Raw genomic sequence first — 16,606 nt, 5'->3', positions numbered from 1 at the left:
ATGATGAAAAATAATATATATATGTGTGTGTGTGAGAGTGAGATCTTGAACTAAAGTCAAAAAGCAAGTCAAAATTTAAGAAGGAAAAAACCAAATGGACGATGTGGATGCTTGGCCCATTATACACATTAATTAGGTTTTGCAGCAGTATATATGTGTGTGTGTGAAGTTAGGTGGATGAGGCGCTGTGAAAATTAAAAAGAAAAAGGGGAGCAAACCGACGGAAATTTTTGGAGTTGTGGCAGAAGAAGTTTTTCAGCTTTGTAGTTTTTTTTTTCCTTTCAATCCGTGTGTGGCGGTGACTGGAAAATAGAGTCCCGATTTTTCTTCGTTTCTCGAGGTGTTTCTCTTATTATTTATTTTAATATACCGAATTATAGTATTAAGAACAAATTTTTTTTGTATCTTTATAATTTTCATCATAGTAGAATTTACAGTTGCAGAAGACTGAACGTAATCTCGAATTTGGGCGAACTAGTATATTTTCGGTGTCGTTCTTTTTTTCCCTTCTCTTAATTATTGTTATTTTATGATTATTAATCTTTTTTGCTCTAACATGTAGAAATATAAATTTTAGGGGTAATTTTGTTATTCCACATTTAATTTATATCTTAGTATAAAATTTCAACAAGTGGTATAAGAGCTTTTGGTTTAAGAGCCATGGGATTATCAAAGTCGAGAGGTTTTGAAGGAATCATGAATTTGACGGAAAAAAATTTGGGTATTGGAAGATGCAGGTTAAGGATTTCTTAACTTACCAGAAATTGCATAAGGCATTAAAGGAGAGACCAAAAGGGATGTCAGATGAAGATTGGGTGAACTTGAATGAAGAAGCAATTGCAATCAATTGGATGTGTTTGTCAAATAATGTTGCTAGTCTTGTAGCCGATGAGACTAATGCAGTGAAATTGATGGAAGCACTTACAAACCGATATGAGAAATCATCTGCTAATAGTAAGGTTTATCTTCTTGAGAAGTATTTTAACATGAAAATGGTTGAGGATACTTCTGTTAATTCTTATATTAATGAGGTTACCTCTTTAATTAATCAGTTGAAATTTGTTAAGATAGAATTTATTAATGAGGTGTACATTATTCAGTTATTGATGTCTTTACCTGATAGTTAGGAGACCATAAAACTGTGATGTCTAACTCAATTGGGGATAAGACTCTAAAGTTTTCATAGATTTGTGATTTAGTTATATGTGAATAAATTTCTAGCAAGACAATAATAAAGATCTGTTGTGGGTTAAGATTTAGTAGTGACTAAAGGTAAAAGTCAGATAGACTTTGAAAATAATGGATCAAGTAGCAGTAATAAAAATTGGAAGAATAGGAATAAGAATATAGAGTATTATTACTGTCACAAGAAAGGTCACTTCAAAAATTAGGAAACTAGAAGAGAATTAGAAAAGAAAATAGAAGGTAAATCAGGTTGAAACTGAAAAAGTAACGATAAATCTGGTTGAAACTGATGAAGAAATAATTAGCAATGTCTATGCTTATGTTGATATTAATACACAAAATAATAGCCACTCATCTGAATAAACAATTGATAGTGCATCTTTTGTACATATAGTTTCGGATAGGAGTCTATTCACATCTTTTACATCAAGTATCATAGTGATCTGGTGAGGATGGGGAATAGTAGAGTTTCCAAAATTGTTGGGATTGGGGATATTAATATGAAGACGGAGTGTGGAGAAAAGTTAATATTATGAGATGTCATGTTTGTGCCTAGGATGAAAATAAATCTTATCTCTATTGGCAAGTTGGATGATGGGGGTTCCAGTCATGAGTTTTGCAGTCACCGGTCTAAACTCAATTTAGGATCTCAGGTGGTAGCAGTTGGCCATAAATTCCACACTGTACAATGTTGATTTTATGTTATCAAAAGATCAGAGAGATAGTGGATGCCAGTTAAAGCTACAGATGACAGGTGTAGAGGTACAGTTGAGCTAGTAGCAATGATAGCAATGTTGATCAGTCAGATCAAGATCCATTAGTTTAGAAACAATTGCGAAGTCCAAAAGAAAAAGTTTATGGTTATCACAAACTCCCATCTATTAGACAACCGAATTAATTGATGAAGTTGCAGAAGCGAATAAAGGCATGAAAGTGGAAGACCAAAGCAGTTACTAAGGTCAGAGATAAAGTCTTCAGCTTGGCAGGAGGTATGAAGGAATGAATCAAACCATTTGTAGAATTTGTCTTCTTCAAGAACAGGTGTTCAGGATTCAAAAAGATGGCAGTTGATACCACTTGGCTGAAGTGAGAGTATGTGACTGTCTTTTATATCTGGGGGACAATTCCATGTAGCTTGCCTATACCTTAGGGCAAGAACAAATAAACTATAGTTATTTTTCTGAGGGTTTCCTATTTTGTTACATTGTTGATTCTATGGGTTTTATGTTGAACCTTGGAGTTTGTCGAGAAAATTAGAAATAATAGCTATAGTGAAAGTTTGAGTCTTGGAGTTTCTCAAGATGATGAGTTTTTGTTGCAGTGGTAGGCACGATCACCGTTTTATCTCTAAGTGGGAGAATGTTGGGATTATGGAGGTAAAACTCCATAGAGAAGCACACAATGATGAAAATATGTATATATAGTTTTGACCAAAGTCAAAATTAGAAAGCAAGTCAACATTTAAGAAGGAAAAAAACCAAATGGATGCTGTGAATGACTTCTTGGGCTTGGCTGATCATACATATTTAATTAGGTTTTGCAGCAACTATATATATGTGTGAAGTTAGGAGGGGGTGGTGCTGCAAAAATTTAAAAGAAAAAAAGGAACAAACCGACAGGAATTTTTGGAGGTCCGACAGAAGAAGTTTTTCAGCTTTGTATTTTTTTTGCTCTTTACTCCATGTGAAGTAGTGAGGGAAAATTATAGTGAATATCTTTCTTGGTTTTGAGGTGTTTCTCTTATGTTTATCCCAATAAGTCGATCTCTGGTAATGAAATTAAATGGTTCATGTTGGACTATTTTAGAAGAGATTTGTAGCACAAACTGTTTTCGTATCTTTGTAATTTTTATGGAAATATAACCTGTAGTTGTAGAAAACTAGACATAGTCATGAGTTTAGGCGAATCAATATTTGATGTCGTTATATGTGAGAGTTTTTGAACCTAACTTAGATGGCCAAATAAAATGAAAACAATCAGTAGAAATAAATCGAAAGCAGTAAAGAATACCAAGATATATAGTGGTTCGACCAGTTTGGTCTACATCCACTTTGAGAACTAGGTTGAATTAATTTATTAATAAGAAATTTACAAATTACAAATAATCAACGAATTCACCAATCTGTAATTTCAGTATCCACTGATAATGAGAGATTCGCACACAACGTTGCAGAACAACCCACTGCAAAACAGCCCAAAACAGTGTGCTACCTGTGCATATCTCTCACACCGCCGACAACCGCTGCCGGACGCAGCCACCATGGCGAACTTTCCAGACTGGACCGCCTGAGCCCGACACTGATGGAAACCCATGCCCACGCCGGCGCTTCCCAGACCGAACCGTCGCTGCCTTGCCTGCACTCTGCCGGAGAGACCCACGCGAACGTCGACAGACACACCCAGCTGCAGTTCGAGCTGGCATTCAACATCTTTCTGGGCCACAACTTCTCTAATAAAATGAAATTTGACATCGATATGCTTAGACCGTTCGTGATAAGATGGATTCTTCACAAGATGAATAGCACTCTAGCTATCACAACGAACGATAGGAATGAACTCTTGCGACAACAACTCACCAACTATCCTTTTCAACCACATTGCCTCTTTCACAGCTTCATCCACTAACATATACTCTGACTCAATAGTAGACAGGCAACAACTGACTGTAGAGCAACCTTCCAACTGACCACATTATCAAACAAACGAAAAATTTGACCAATAGAGACCTTCTTTTGTCAAAGGCTGCAACATAATTTGCATCTGTGAAGCCTTCCAACAATGTTGATTTATCACAATCCCTGCTAAAACACAATGATACACTGGCACTACCTTTCAAATATCGAAGCACCCATTTAACTACATTCCAATGCTTCTTCCCAGGATTTGACATAAACCTACTTATCATACTCATAGCATATCCTAGAATCATATCATCTACATACAGAAGTAGATAAGTATATGTACCTTTCTGAGATAGTTTCCAGTACACGCAGGCAACATATGAGCTCCTGTGAAACCCCTGCTTCAGTAAAGGTGTCAAATCTGATATACCACTGTCTCGGCGATTGCTTTAGTCTATAGATGGACCTGTGAAGACGACAAATAATGTCTTCCTTTCCTTTCACCTCATAGCCCTTAGGTTGAGCCATGTAGATCACTTCCTCCAATTCACCATGAAGAAAAGTTGTGGTGATGTCCATCTGTTCAACAAAGATATCAAAGTGAACAACAATAGATAAAATTAATCGAATGGATGAATACCTCACCACCGGAGAGAAAATCTCATGAAAGTCAACTCCCTCCTTTTGAGTGTAGCCCTTAGCTACCAGTTTAGCCTTATACCTAGGCTTGCTGTCTCTTCCTGTACCTGGCTTGATTTTATAAATCCACTTTGATTGAATAAGTTTCTGATTAGGAGGCCTTGGAACCAATGACCATGTCTGATTCTTCTGCAATGAGAACAATTCTGCTTCCATAGCATCCTTCCACTGTTCCTTCGAATCAGATACAATAGCCTCCTCAAAAGTAAGAGACTCTGCTTTAATACTGCCAGCTGCACAAGTAAGAGCATAAGCAACTAAATCAGCATAACCATACCTCGTAAGAGCCTGCCTCACCCGTTGAGACCTGTCACTTATAAGCTGATAGTTCTGTAGGTCATTGCTACTTGAGCTTTCTTCACCAAAAGCTCCCTCATCAATCAAAGTCCTCTGTAGTTTAGGTTGTCTACCATCAGAACTGGATAAATATCACTAGAATCACCTGAACTAACTGATGGTCGTGCTTTAGAATCAATTCTAACCTCTGCCTCAACCTGATCAACTGTCTGCTGTTTCTACTGCTCTTTGACATGAAATGGCATCTATGTTTCATTAAAGGTCACATCTCTGTTGATAATGCATTTATTTCTGCCCTCTTCCAAGCACCAAAGTTTATATCCTTTTAACACCCTGAGGATAGCCAATAAGCATACATTTCAGTGCCCTCTTGTTTAGCTTCCCTTCCTTAACATGAGCATAAGTTGAACATCCAAACACTCTGAGATGATCCAACCTTGGAGCTTTCTCTGTCCATATCTCCTTAGAAGTCTTTAGGCCTAAAGTGGAAGACAGACTCCTATTAATAAGATAACAGGCTGTTTGGGCAGCTTTCCCCCAAAATTTCAAGGGTAATGAAGCATTTGTCAAGAGACATCTTGTACGCTCCACAATTGTTCTGTTGAACCTCTCAGCTAAACCATTTTGCTGTAGAGTGTACGTAACAGTGAAATGCCTCGTAATTTCTTCAGATTTTCAAAATTTATAAATTTATGATTCACAAATTCTAAACCATTGTCTGTCCTCAGATACTTTACCTTCCTGCTTGTCTGGTTCTCAACCTACTTTTTCCATTCAAGAAATTTCCCAAAAGCTTCATCCTTTTGTTTCAGTGGATACATCCACACCTTTCTTGAAAAATCATCAATGATCGACATAAAGTATCTCGAACCTCCCATAGAAGGAACCTGTGTACCCCAAAAATCTGAATGAACATAATCCAAAATTTCTTTGGTAGAATGCTTCCCTTTCCCAAACTTTCACCCTGATAGACTTTCCCATTATGCAATATTCACAAAATGGGAGTTCAATATCTTTAACTTTTCCAAGCAAACCTTGTTGTGAAAGAGCTTGCAAACCTTTTTCACTCACATGAGCTAATTTGTTATGCCATAACATAGATTTATCTGTTTCTTTCCAGATGCAACAGCAACACTACCTGAAACTGCATTACCCTCCAACATATAAAGACCATTCCTCAAGGTCCCCTTTAGCTTAACCAAAGATCCCTTGATAACCTTCAGAACTCCATTCTCAGATTTATAAGAATAACCTGTTCTATCTAATTCGCCCAGAGAAATTAGATTTCGTTTGAGTTATGGAACATACCTTATATTTGTAAGAATTCTGATCATACCATGATGTGTTGCAATTCGAACTGACCCAATTCCTTTTACATCACAAGCAGCATTATCACCAAGCAAAACTGATTCACCATCATTTTCCTGAAAGTCAATCAAGAAATCCCGATTAGGAGTCATGTGAAACGTGCACCCTGAATCCATGATCCAAGCATTCTAAATGTCACTACTAGACACCATCAAAACCTTTGCTAAATCATACCCACCAGTAACATTTGCTGCACTAGAATCCCCTGTATGCTTGTTACTTGATGCTTCCTTGCTCTTATTCAAAGGGCATTTTTTTCTAAAGTGTCCTTCTTTATGACATAGGAAACACTTTTTGGTTTTCCCCTTTGATTTCGATCTGGATCTCGACTCTTTTCCTTTTCCGTTCTTTTTCTCATTTCTGCCTCTGGTCATGAGTAACTCTCCATCCGTGCATTCCTTTTTAATCTCGAGATTTCTCATTCTCAAGGCATCAAACACTATATCCATGGATAATGAATCCCATCCATATTTAATAGCTGCCTTAACTTCTCGATATGATTCTAGCAAAGAATTCAGAAGAATAACTTCTTGATTTTCATCCGACATCTTCTCACCGATGTTATTGAAATCAACTATAATCTTCTGGAATTCATCTAGATTCTCTTCTAAGCCTTTACTTGAGTCCATCTTATATCCAAAGAATTTCTCCATTAGATATAATTTATTTGGCAAGGACTTAGTCAAATAAAGACTTTCCAATTTCTTCCACAACTCCACTGTAGTAGTGGCCTCATCTATTAGCCTAAGCACTCCATCTGATAGATACTGAATTATCGTCGAATAGGTCATCTCATCCATTCCCTTTTTTCAACTTCTGTAGGTCATCTCATCCATTCCCTTTTTTCAGCTTCTGTAGTTGTTGGTGGAAGATTATTTTCGTCTAAGATTTTGGCTACCTTTTGTTGAACCAGCCTAATCTTTTTCCTCATAACCCAAAATCACCTTTCCCACTTTTAACCGTGTAGACATCGAAGCCATATGTCAAATTAATTCCAACAAAATAATCCCTGAACAAAGAATATGCCAGCACACACTACTCCTTAGATCAACTGGAGCTCTGATACCACTTGTGAGAATTTCTGACCTAACTTAGATGGCCAAATAGAATGCAAACAATCAACGCAAACAATCAATAGAAATAAATCGAAAGAAGTAAAGAACACCAAGATATATAGTGGTTCGACAAGTTTGGTCTACATCCACTTTGAAAACCAGCTTGAATTAATTTATTAATAAACAATAAAGAAATTTACAAATTATAGATAATCAATGAATTCACCAATCTGTAATTTCAGTATCCACTAATACCGAGAGATCTGCACACAACGTCGACTTTGAAAACTGAGAACAACTCGCTGCAAAACAGCCCAAAAACAGTGTGTTATCGCCCTGTCTCTTATACACATCTAGATGTGTATAAGAGACAGGACCCACGTGTATCTCTCACATCACCGACAATTGCTGTCAGACGCAGCCTCCACGGTGAACTTCCCAAACCGGACTGCCCGAACCCAGCACTGATGGAAACCTACGCCCACGCCGGTGCTTCCCAGACCGAACCCCCGCCGCCTTGCTTGCACTCTGCAGGAGAGACCCACGCGAACGTTGATATACACACCCGGCTGCAGTTCCAGCCGGCGCTACTCTTCAAAGATGGCTACTGCCTCTTAGACGACCGCCTCTCTTCAGCTACGATGACTTCCTCACTGACGGCTCCCCCAGGCGGCTTTCGTGTTTTTTTTTTTTGTTTTTTCTCTTCAGTGGCGGCTTTCTGTGTCAAGAAGGGTTACACGAATTCCAGCCCTAAGTGGAGAAGAAAAGGGTAATTACAAGTTTACCACTTCTTATTATTTACAAGAATGCCATTGGGTCTTTAATTTTTCCAAAAACTCACTAAAAACCCACTTAAATATTTGTTATTTTCTACATTATCTTTTTCTCTTCTCTTATTTATTGTTATTTTATGATTGTTAATTTTTTTGGCTCAACTTATTGGAATAGGAGTTTTAGATATAATTTTGTTATTCCATATTTAATTTATATCTTAGAATAAATTCCCAACAAAAACGTTGCTTCAATCAGACGACGGCAGCACCATGTGATGGGCATGGTGACTTGGACGAATATGCAACTTCATACGTGATATGTAACCACACGCCAAAGTATGCGTGACCATCTCTGATTATCAGCACACGAAGACTTCATATGTGTTACGTTTTTGTAAATTTTCTTGTTTACCATTTCTAAGTGATGTGATTCTTAAGACTTTGAAGCCTCGATTCTGGCTTTGAATGCATTTTTTCTTTTTTGTTAAATTGACATTTTTTTTTAATTTATTGTTCCTTATTTTTCCCCCCATAAAGTTATAAGACTAGTATGGAGTAATTGTGGGTGAAGGTTATAGTGTTGGCAGTAGGGTTTTGAGTTGTCAAGGCATGGCTGAACTTCTGCCTTTTTTTAATTCGACAAGCAACTTTCTTAAGGCTACATTTGAAAACATCTTTAAAGTTTATGTTGTCTTAAAAATTGAGTTTGGATGGTTTTACACATATTTTTAACATGTGTTTAGGTACTGTTTTTTAACGGGTAAAATTTCGCAACCATCTCGCAACTTTCAAACTTGAAATGTCTAATCCCAAATAAATTTTAGACTTATTTCAAATTATTTAAGGCGGTTTTATACCTATTTTAGCATGTTTTAAGTACTGTTTTTTTTTTATTGCAATCATTGTGGAAGAGTCTCACAAACATCTCCTAACTATTTAACAACTTCCAAACTTAATATCTATCTCCAAATCAATTTTGTACTTTTTTTAGTTTACGATGGTTTTACACATGTTTTAGTAAGTTTTAGATATTGTTTTTTTATCTCGCAAATATCTCACAACTTCCAAATTTGAAATAATCACTAACTCGAAATTGATTTATATAATTGTTATAGGTGATTTAGGATGTGTAGGAACATGTTTTAGGGAGTTCTTGAACTACCGTTTTTTTATCTCGTAACCATATTGCAACTTTTAAACTTGAAATACCTCATCCCAAATCATTCTATACTTAGGTGATATAGAGAGGTTTTACACATGTTTTAGAGAAATTTTTAACTATTATTTTTTACCTCACAAACATCTCACAACTTCTAAATTTCTAATCACTAACCCAACAATTTTATATTTGTTTTAAGTGATTTATAATATGTAGGAACATGTTTTAGAGAGTTTTTGAACTACTGTTTTCCTTTTCTCGCAACCACCTTGCAAATATCGCGCAACCATCCTGTAATTTTCAAACTTGAAATATCTCATCTCAAATCAATTTTATACTTGTTTTAGGTAATTTAGGGTGGTTTAATACATTAGATTTTAGGTAATGTTTTCTCACGATTTTATTAGTGACCTCGTAAGTGTTGATAATAAATCCAATTTGGATTTGTGGTTGGTGCATGATAGTGAGGAGGGAAATACACACCTAGTGTTTATAACATTTTAGTTATTTTCATCATAGTTCTAATATTTGTCATATTGTTTGTTGTTGGAGATGTATTAAATACACACATAGCATTTGTCATATAGATGTGTCCCAATGAATTTGCAGAATTTATTTGTTGCAAGTTACTTTTCTAAGACACTTGCAATGTAGAGACAACGTAAAAGTGTTAGACATATTTAAATAGTAATATGTTTAATTAAAGTATGAGTTATGTATGTGGATTAATAATTTATCACATTGGATTATTTTATTAGATTGGGCCCTATTATGTGATCTAATTAATTAAGGCCCTAGGTTCCTAATTGAGTATGGACTTAATGGTAGAAGCCTATTCCTATTTAATTAGGGTTTAATGGGAACCCTAATTGAACTAGAAGAGACCTTAGGGCTATGGTCCCCAAGATACCAAAACAATAAGCACTCAGTCTTTCTTGAATCCCATCTAGAGAGAGATCCCACTAAGGGCATTCGGAGTTTTGGTTGAGGAAGACCATAGTCATCCATCATCATCTTGAAGCTATCATCAATTTTGCAATGGAATCTGATATGTTATTCTTGATAATTTAATATGAATGATCCTAGGGTTTATCTATTCAATATAGATATAAAGAATTTATGCTAACAAGTGCTATCAGAGCATGGATTTCCTGTTGGATTGTTAGTTTATGCATTATTGGCATTGTTGATTAAATTTTGGTTTCGGTAAAGAATTTAAAGAATTAAAAAAAAATGGTCGGCTTACTATACAAGCATTGTAAACTCATCGACGATAGGATGGAAATCTCGGTGGTCATTTTTTTCTTTGGCAATATGTGTTCTTGCAACCAGTATTCTTGTCTGTGGTATTTGGCATACCCATCACCGATTATGAATGATGTGCTAGTGGTGGATTTTTTTTGGTTGATTATTTTGATTGAACGTGGTTTCCTAAAGTTTTTTTAAGAAAAAAAAACATTAGTTCTATTATTGTCAAAATTAAGGATGTTCAGTTCAATATTCTTGACAAAAGTCCACCAATGTGATGAAATCCACTGGAAAAAAGTTAAAGACCGATCGAAGGACTTAGGTCTTTAGTTGCTGCAAGTTTTACCCATCAAGTCTTTAGGTTAATGACTGACTGGAGTTGCTGTTGGGCGAAGGTATCAGCCAATTACCGATTAAAGTATTGTCGGCGGTTCTTGGTTTTAATTATCAGTTTTTTTTCTTTAATTCTTAATGGATGACTATATGAGTTCGATTTTAAATTTGATTAATAATGGAAAAGTTAATGTTGTCGCTGTCTTTTTTTTTTTTTTTTTTTTTTTTTTTTAACTGAAAAGTTATGTTAATACTTAATTGATGAATATGAGTTTAAAAAAAAAAAAAAAAATGAATTGTGATCGATAATTTTGGACACTGGTGTTTTTTTTTTTTTAAGGTTAAAAAAATTGATTGAATTTAATGAATTTATTTTTTAATAGTTTGATAATATTGAATTTGTCAACTATTTGGATTAATTGCTGATTGAACTTCTTGCCCGCGTTTCTAAGTTTTATTGATTAATAACTTGGTGAAATTCTTGAAAAGGGTTCTTAGTTCTTGATTGATAAGTTTGTGAATTAAAATCTACAATTTGATTGTTTTTTAGATATTCACATGTTTATGTTACTTTAATTGTATTATGTGTATGCAATTATTAAGTGAATTTTGTAAAAGATTATTTGGTGTTCTTCCTCCTTTATTTTTTGTACAATAATATTATTATATTATTGTATCTTATATTTTAGATTGAATTGGTTAAAAATAATTTGTTACCAAAGTAGCCTCTATTATCTAGATCGTTTTAATTATGCAATATAAGATGTGCATATTCATGAATTTATGCGGATAATTATCGGCCCAAAGGAAGATAATTATTTGGTCAAATTGTGGGTATGCGGTAATGAGTATGTGGCAATTATAAGGATTGCTCATGTGAAAAGTAGTTGGTCCAAAGAAAGGCTATTTTTTTTTACAAAGTTAATTGTCAGTACTTTGATTACTACGTTGAGAGTACCATTTACAATTAGTGTTTTTTGCCCAAAGGCTGGACATCAATGTTGTGCTAGGTATATTGTTTCAGTTGGTCTTACCCAAATATCTGGAAATCTAAGTTCAATCCCTAAGTTGAATGGATCGAACTTCAAGATTTGGAAAGAAAGCCTAGAGATACTTCTTGGGTGTATGGATTTGGACCTTGCATTAAGGACCGATAAACCTACTTCTACTGAGGAACAGCCAAATAGGACTAATATAGAGAAGTTGGAATGGTCAAATCACATGTGTCTGATGATCATTAGACACTCCATTCCGGAGTCTGGTCAAATCACATGTGTCTGATGATCATTAGGCACTCCATTCCGGAGTCTTTTCAGGCTCTATCACGGAAAGTGAAAATGCCAATAAGTTCCTTGCTCAAATTGAGAAATATTTTGCTAAAAAATGAGAAAGGGGAAGCAAGTAGTCTTTTGACTTCTTTAACTTCTATGAGGTATAAGGACAATGGAAACATGAGGGAGTACATTATGGAAATGTCCAATCTCGCATGTAAATTAAAGGCACTTGATATCGAGATAAATGAAAATTTACTCGTGCATCTGGTATTTATCTCTCTTCCTGCATAATTCACTCAGTTTAAGATTAGCTATAATACTCAGAAGGATAAATGGAGTATTAATGAGCTTATCTCACAATGTGTGCAAGAAAAAGATAGGATTAAGAGAGAAATGACAGAAAATGCTCATTTGGCAATAGGCTCTCGTGATAAGAAGAAAAGGAGGATTGTGGATGCTGCAGAAGGGACATCTCAGCAGAATAAAAACAAGAAACAAGCTACTGAAAATCCTTGTTTTTTTCTGCAAAAAGAAAGGTCACTTCAAGAAAGATTGTCCCAAGTACACCAAGTGGCGTGTAAAGAAGGGTAAACTTCTTACTTTGGTTTGTTCTGAAGTTAATTTAGCTTTTGTACCTACAGATACTTGGTAGGTAGATTCTGGTGCTACTACTCACATAAGTATATCAATGTAGGGTTGCTTGTGGAGTTGGCCGCTAAGTGATGCTGAAAGATTCATCTATGTGGGCGATGGCAAAGCAGTTCCAGTTGAAGCTATTGGAAATTTTAGATTACTTTTAAAAACTGGTTGTTATTTGGATCTGAATGAGACTTTTTTTGTACCGTCATTTAGACGGAATTTAGTTTCTATTTTCAGTTTGGACAAATTTGGTTTTTCTTATTCTTTTGGAAATAATAAAATTAGTTTTTTTCAAGATTCTAAGCTTATTGGTACCGGTTCTTTAATTGATAATCTATATATACTTGATTCTTTTTCTTCATTTAACAAGGTCCTGTTATCTAATTCATGTGGTACAAAGCGTAAATTAAATGAGAATTCCGCTATGTTATGACATAAGCGTTTAGGTCACATCTCTAAACAAAGATAATTCAGAGACTTTTGTCAGATGGAATTCTTGATTTCCTTGATTTAAGTAACTTCAACGTTTTTGTGGAATGTATTAAGGCAAAACAGACGAACATAAGAAAATTAAGTGCCAACAGATGCTCAAACGTCTTAGAACTAATACATATAGACATTTGTGGTACATTCCCTACGGCCTCTTGGAATAGACAACAATATTTTATTACGTTCATAGACGACTATTCAAGATATGGGTACCTATATTAATTCATGAGAAGTCTCAATCCCTGGACGTTTTCAAGTCTTTCAAAGCTGAAATTGAACTTTAACTTGGAAAGAAAATTAAGGTTGTCAAATCTGATCGTGGTGGTGAATATTACGATTGATATGATGGATCAGGTGAACAACGTCCAGGGCCCTTTGTCAAATACCTAGAGGAATGTGGAATTGTCCTGCAATACACTATGTCAGGTAAACCCAACATGAATGGTATAGCGGAAAGGCAAAATAGAACACTTAAGGATATGGTAAGAAGTATGATTAGTCATTCTTCTCTACCAGAATCCCTCTGAGGTGAGGCACTAAAGATTGCAACATATATCCTTAATAGGATATCTAGTAAAGCAGTAACCAAAATCCCTTATGAGTTATAGACAAGAAAGAAGCCTAGTATTAGGCATCTTCACATCTGGGGTTGTCTAGCTGAGGCTAGGTCTTATAGGCCTAATGAAAGAAAATTGGACTCAAGAACTATTAGCTGCTATTTTGTTGGGTATTCTGAGCACTCTCGGGGTTTCAAGTTTTATGATCCCACTTCTAGATCATTTTTTGAGACAGGAAATGCTAGATTCCTTGAGGATGTTGAGTTTGGGGGGGGGGAAGATAACATAAGGAAAGTTGTCTTTGAAGAGGAATTGGTTTCTTTTCCTCATATGATTATAAATGATGTTCAGGCTCCAATTACTGACTTAATTATTGAACCAATTATAGAACAAGACAACATTGAAGTCCCTATTGTTGAACCTGAAGTTCAAACTCAACAACCTCAAGAAGTGCCATTAAGAAGATCTGCTAGAGAGAGAAGAAGTGCAATTCCAGATGATTATATTGTGTTTCTTCAAGAACATCAGAATGATGTGAGCATAATGGAAGATGATCCAATCAACTTCCAACAAGCTTTACAAAGTTCTAACTCTCAAAAGTGGATAAGTGCTATGGAAGAGGAAATAAAATCTATGAAAGACAATGACATTTGGGAACTTATCGAACTGCCATCAGAAGTGAAACCCATAGGTTGTAAATGGATATTTAAAACCAAAATGGATTTACATGGCAATATCAAAAGATATAAGGCTCATCTTGTTGCAAAGGGTTTTACTCAAAAGGAAGGCATTGATTATAAAGAGACTTTATCTCTGATTTTATTGAAAGACTCTTTTAGGGTAATCATGGCACTGGTAGCTCATTTTGATTTAGAGCTACACCAGATGGATGTAAAAACTGCATTTCTCAATGGGAACATAGATGAGACGATTTATATGGTACAATCAGAAAACTTTGTGTCTGATAATTCAAAGTCTATGGTGTGCAAATTAAAGAAATCCATCTACGGTTTCAAACAAGCCTCTCGTCAATGGTATCACAAATTCCATGAAGTCATTTGGTTTTGAGGTGAACATAGTGGAAGATTGTGTACATCACAAGTTCAGTGGGAGTAAATCAATCTTTCTGGTGTTATATATCGATGACATACTCATAGCTAGTAATGATGTAGGTTTATTGCATGACACTAAGAGATTTCTCAAAAGAAATTTTGAGATAAAGGATCTTGGTGATGCTTCTTTTGTATTAGGAATTGAAATACTGCGAGATCGTTCTCAAGGTATTTTAAGATTGTCACAAAAGAACTACATTGAAAAGATCTTAAGTAGATTTGGCATGAAAGATCGTGCGCCGGGAGATACTCCGATCTCTAAAGGTGATAAATTTCATTCAGGTCAATGCCCCAAGACCACATCGAGACTAAGGAGATGCAAAAGGTTCCCTATGCATCGGCCATTGGAAGTCTAATATATGCTCAAGTATGTACGCGTCCAGATATTGCGTTCATAGTTGGAGTGTTGGGAAGATATTTGAGTAACTCAGGGATGGATCATTGGAAAGCAGCCAAACGGTTATGAGATATTTACAGAGAACAAAAGATTATATGCTCACTTATCGAAGATCAGAAGTTTTGGAGATCATTGGGTATTCTGATTCTGATTATGTTGGATGTCAAGACACTCTGCGATCCACTTCAGGCTATTTCTTCATGTTAGCTGGAGGAGCTATATCCTAGAAAAGTGTTAAACAAACACTTATGGCTTCATCTACCATGGCTGTGGAGTTTATAGCATGTTATGAGGCATCCAATCATGGAATATGGTTGCGAAATTTTGTCACTAGGCTGCGGATAGTGGTTGGCATAGAAAGACCACTAAAATTATTTTGTGACAATAAGTCGGCAGCGATGTATTCCAACAACAACAGAAGCAATAGAAGTCGAAACATGTAGACGTGAAGTTTCTGGTTGTTAAAGAAAGAGTTCAGAATAGTCAAATTTCGATTAAACACATAGGAACAAACTCTATGGTGGCAGATTCATTGACTAAAGGTTTAGCACCTAAAGTTTTTCATGAGCATGTTGCTCACATAGGTGTTAGTCAATTTTCTGATTCCATTGTTTAGTGGGAGTTTATTATTGAAGATGTTCTTTGACCTTATTTTGTTTATTTTCTATATAGAATAAAGTTGATGGTTTATGTTTTATTATCTGAACTCGTTTATCATGCATGCAGTTTAGCATAAAGTTTTTTTAGAATGATCTCATTAAGGAATTTGGACCAGTTGGAGATAGGCATGATCTAGATCACTTTGTATGTAGTTTCCATGCTATCCATCCATACTTGATCTATGTCATTGAATGTATTGGAATTGGTGATCAAGGAAGGTTTAGTTACAAGGGTAGTGACGCAAGCCGCCTTGATTCCGTGCTAATACAAGAGATGGACCAGATTGAACTAAAGGGGAATTCTATTATTGAAATAACCTGTTTATACGCGCTTAAGGTTTATGTGATCTAATTATATCAGGTACACAGACATAGCCCAAGTGGGAGATTGTTAGACATATTTAAATAATAATATGTTTAATTATAATATGGACTATGTATGTGGATTAATAATTTATCACATTGGGTTATTTTATTAGATTGGGCCCTATTATGTGATCTAATTAATTAAGGCCCTAGGTTCCTAATTGAGTATGGACTTAATGGGTAGAAGCCTATTCCTAGTTAATTAGGGTTTAATGAGAACCCTAATTGAACTAGTATATAAAGAGACCTAAGGGCTATGGTCCCCAAGATACCAAAACAATAAGCACTTAGTCTTTTTTGAATCCCATCTAGAGAGAGATCCCACTAAGGGCATTCGGAGTTTTGGTTGAGGAAGTCCATAGTCATCCATCATCA

This window comes from Benincasa hispida, chromosome 1 (genome assembly GCF_009727055.1).
Source record: "Benincasa hispida cultivar B227 chromosome 1, ASM972705v1, whole genome shotgun sequence".
Taxonomy (NCBI): Eukaryota; Viridiplantae; Streptophyta; class Magnoliopsida; order Cucurbitales; family Cucurbitaceae; genus Benincasa; species Benincasa hispida.
This window is presented reverse-complemented; position numbering follows the sequence as displayed.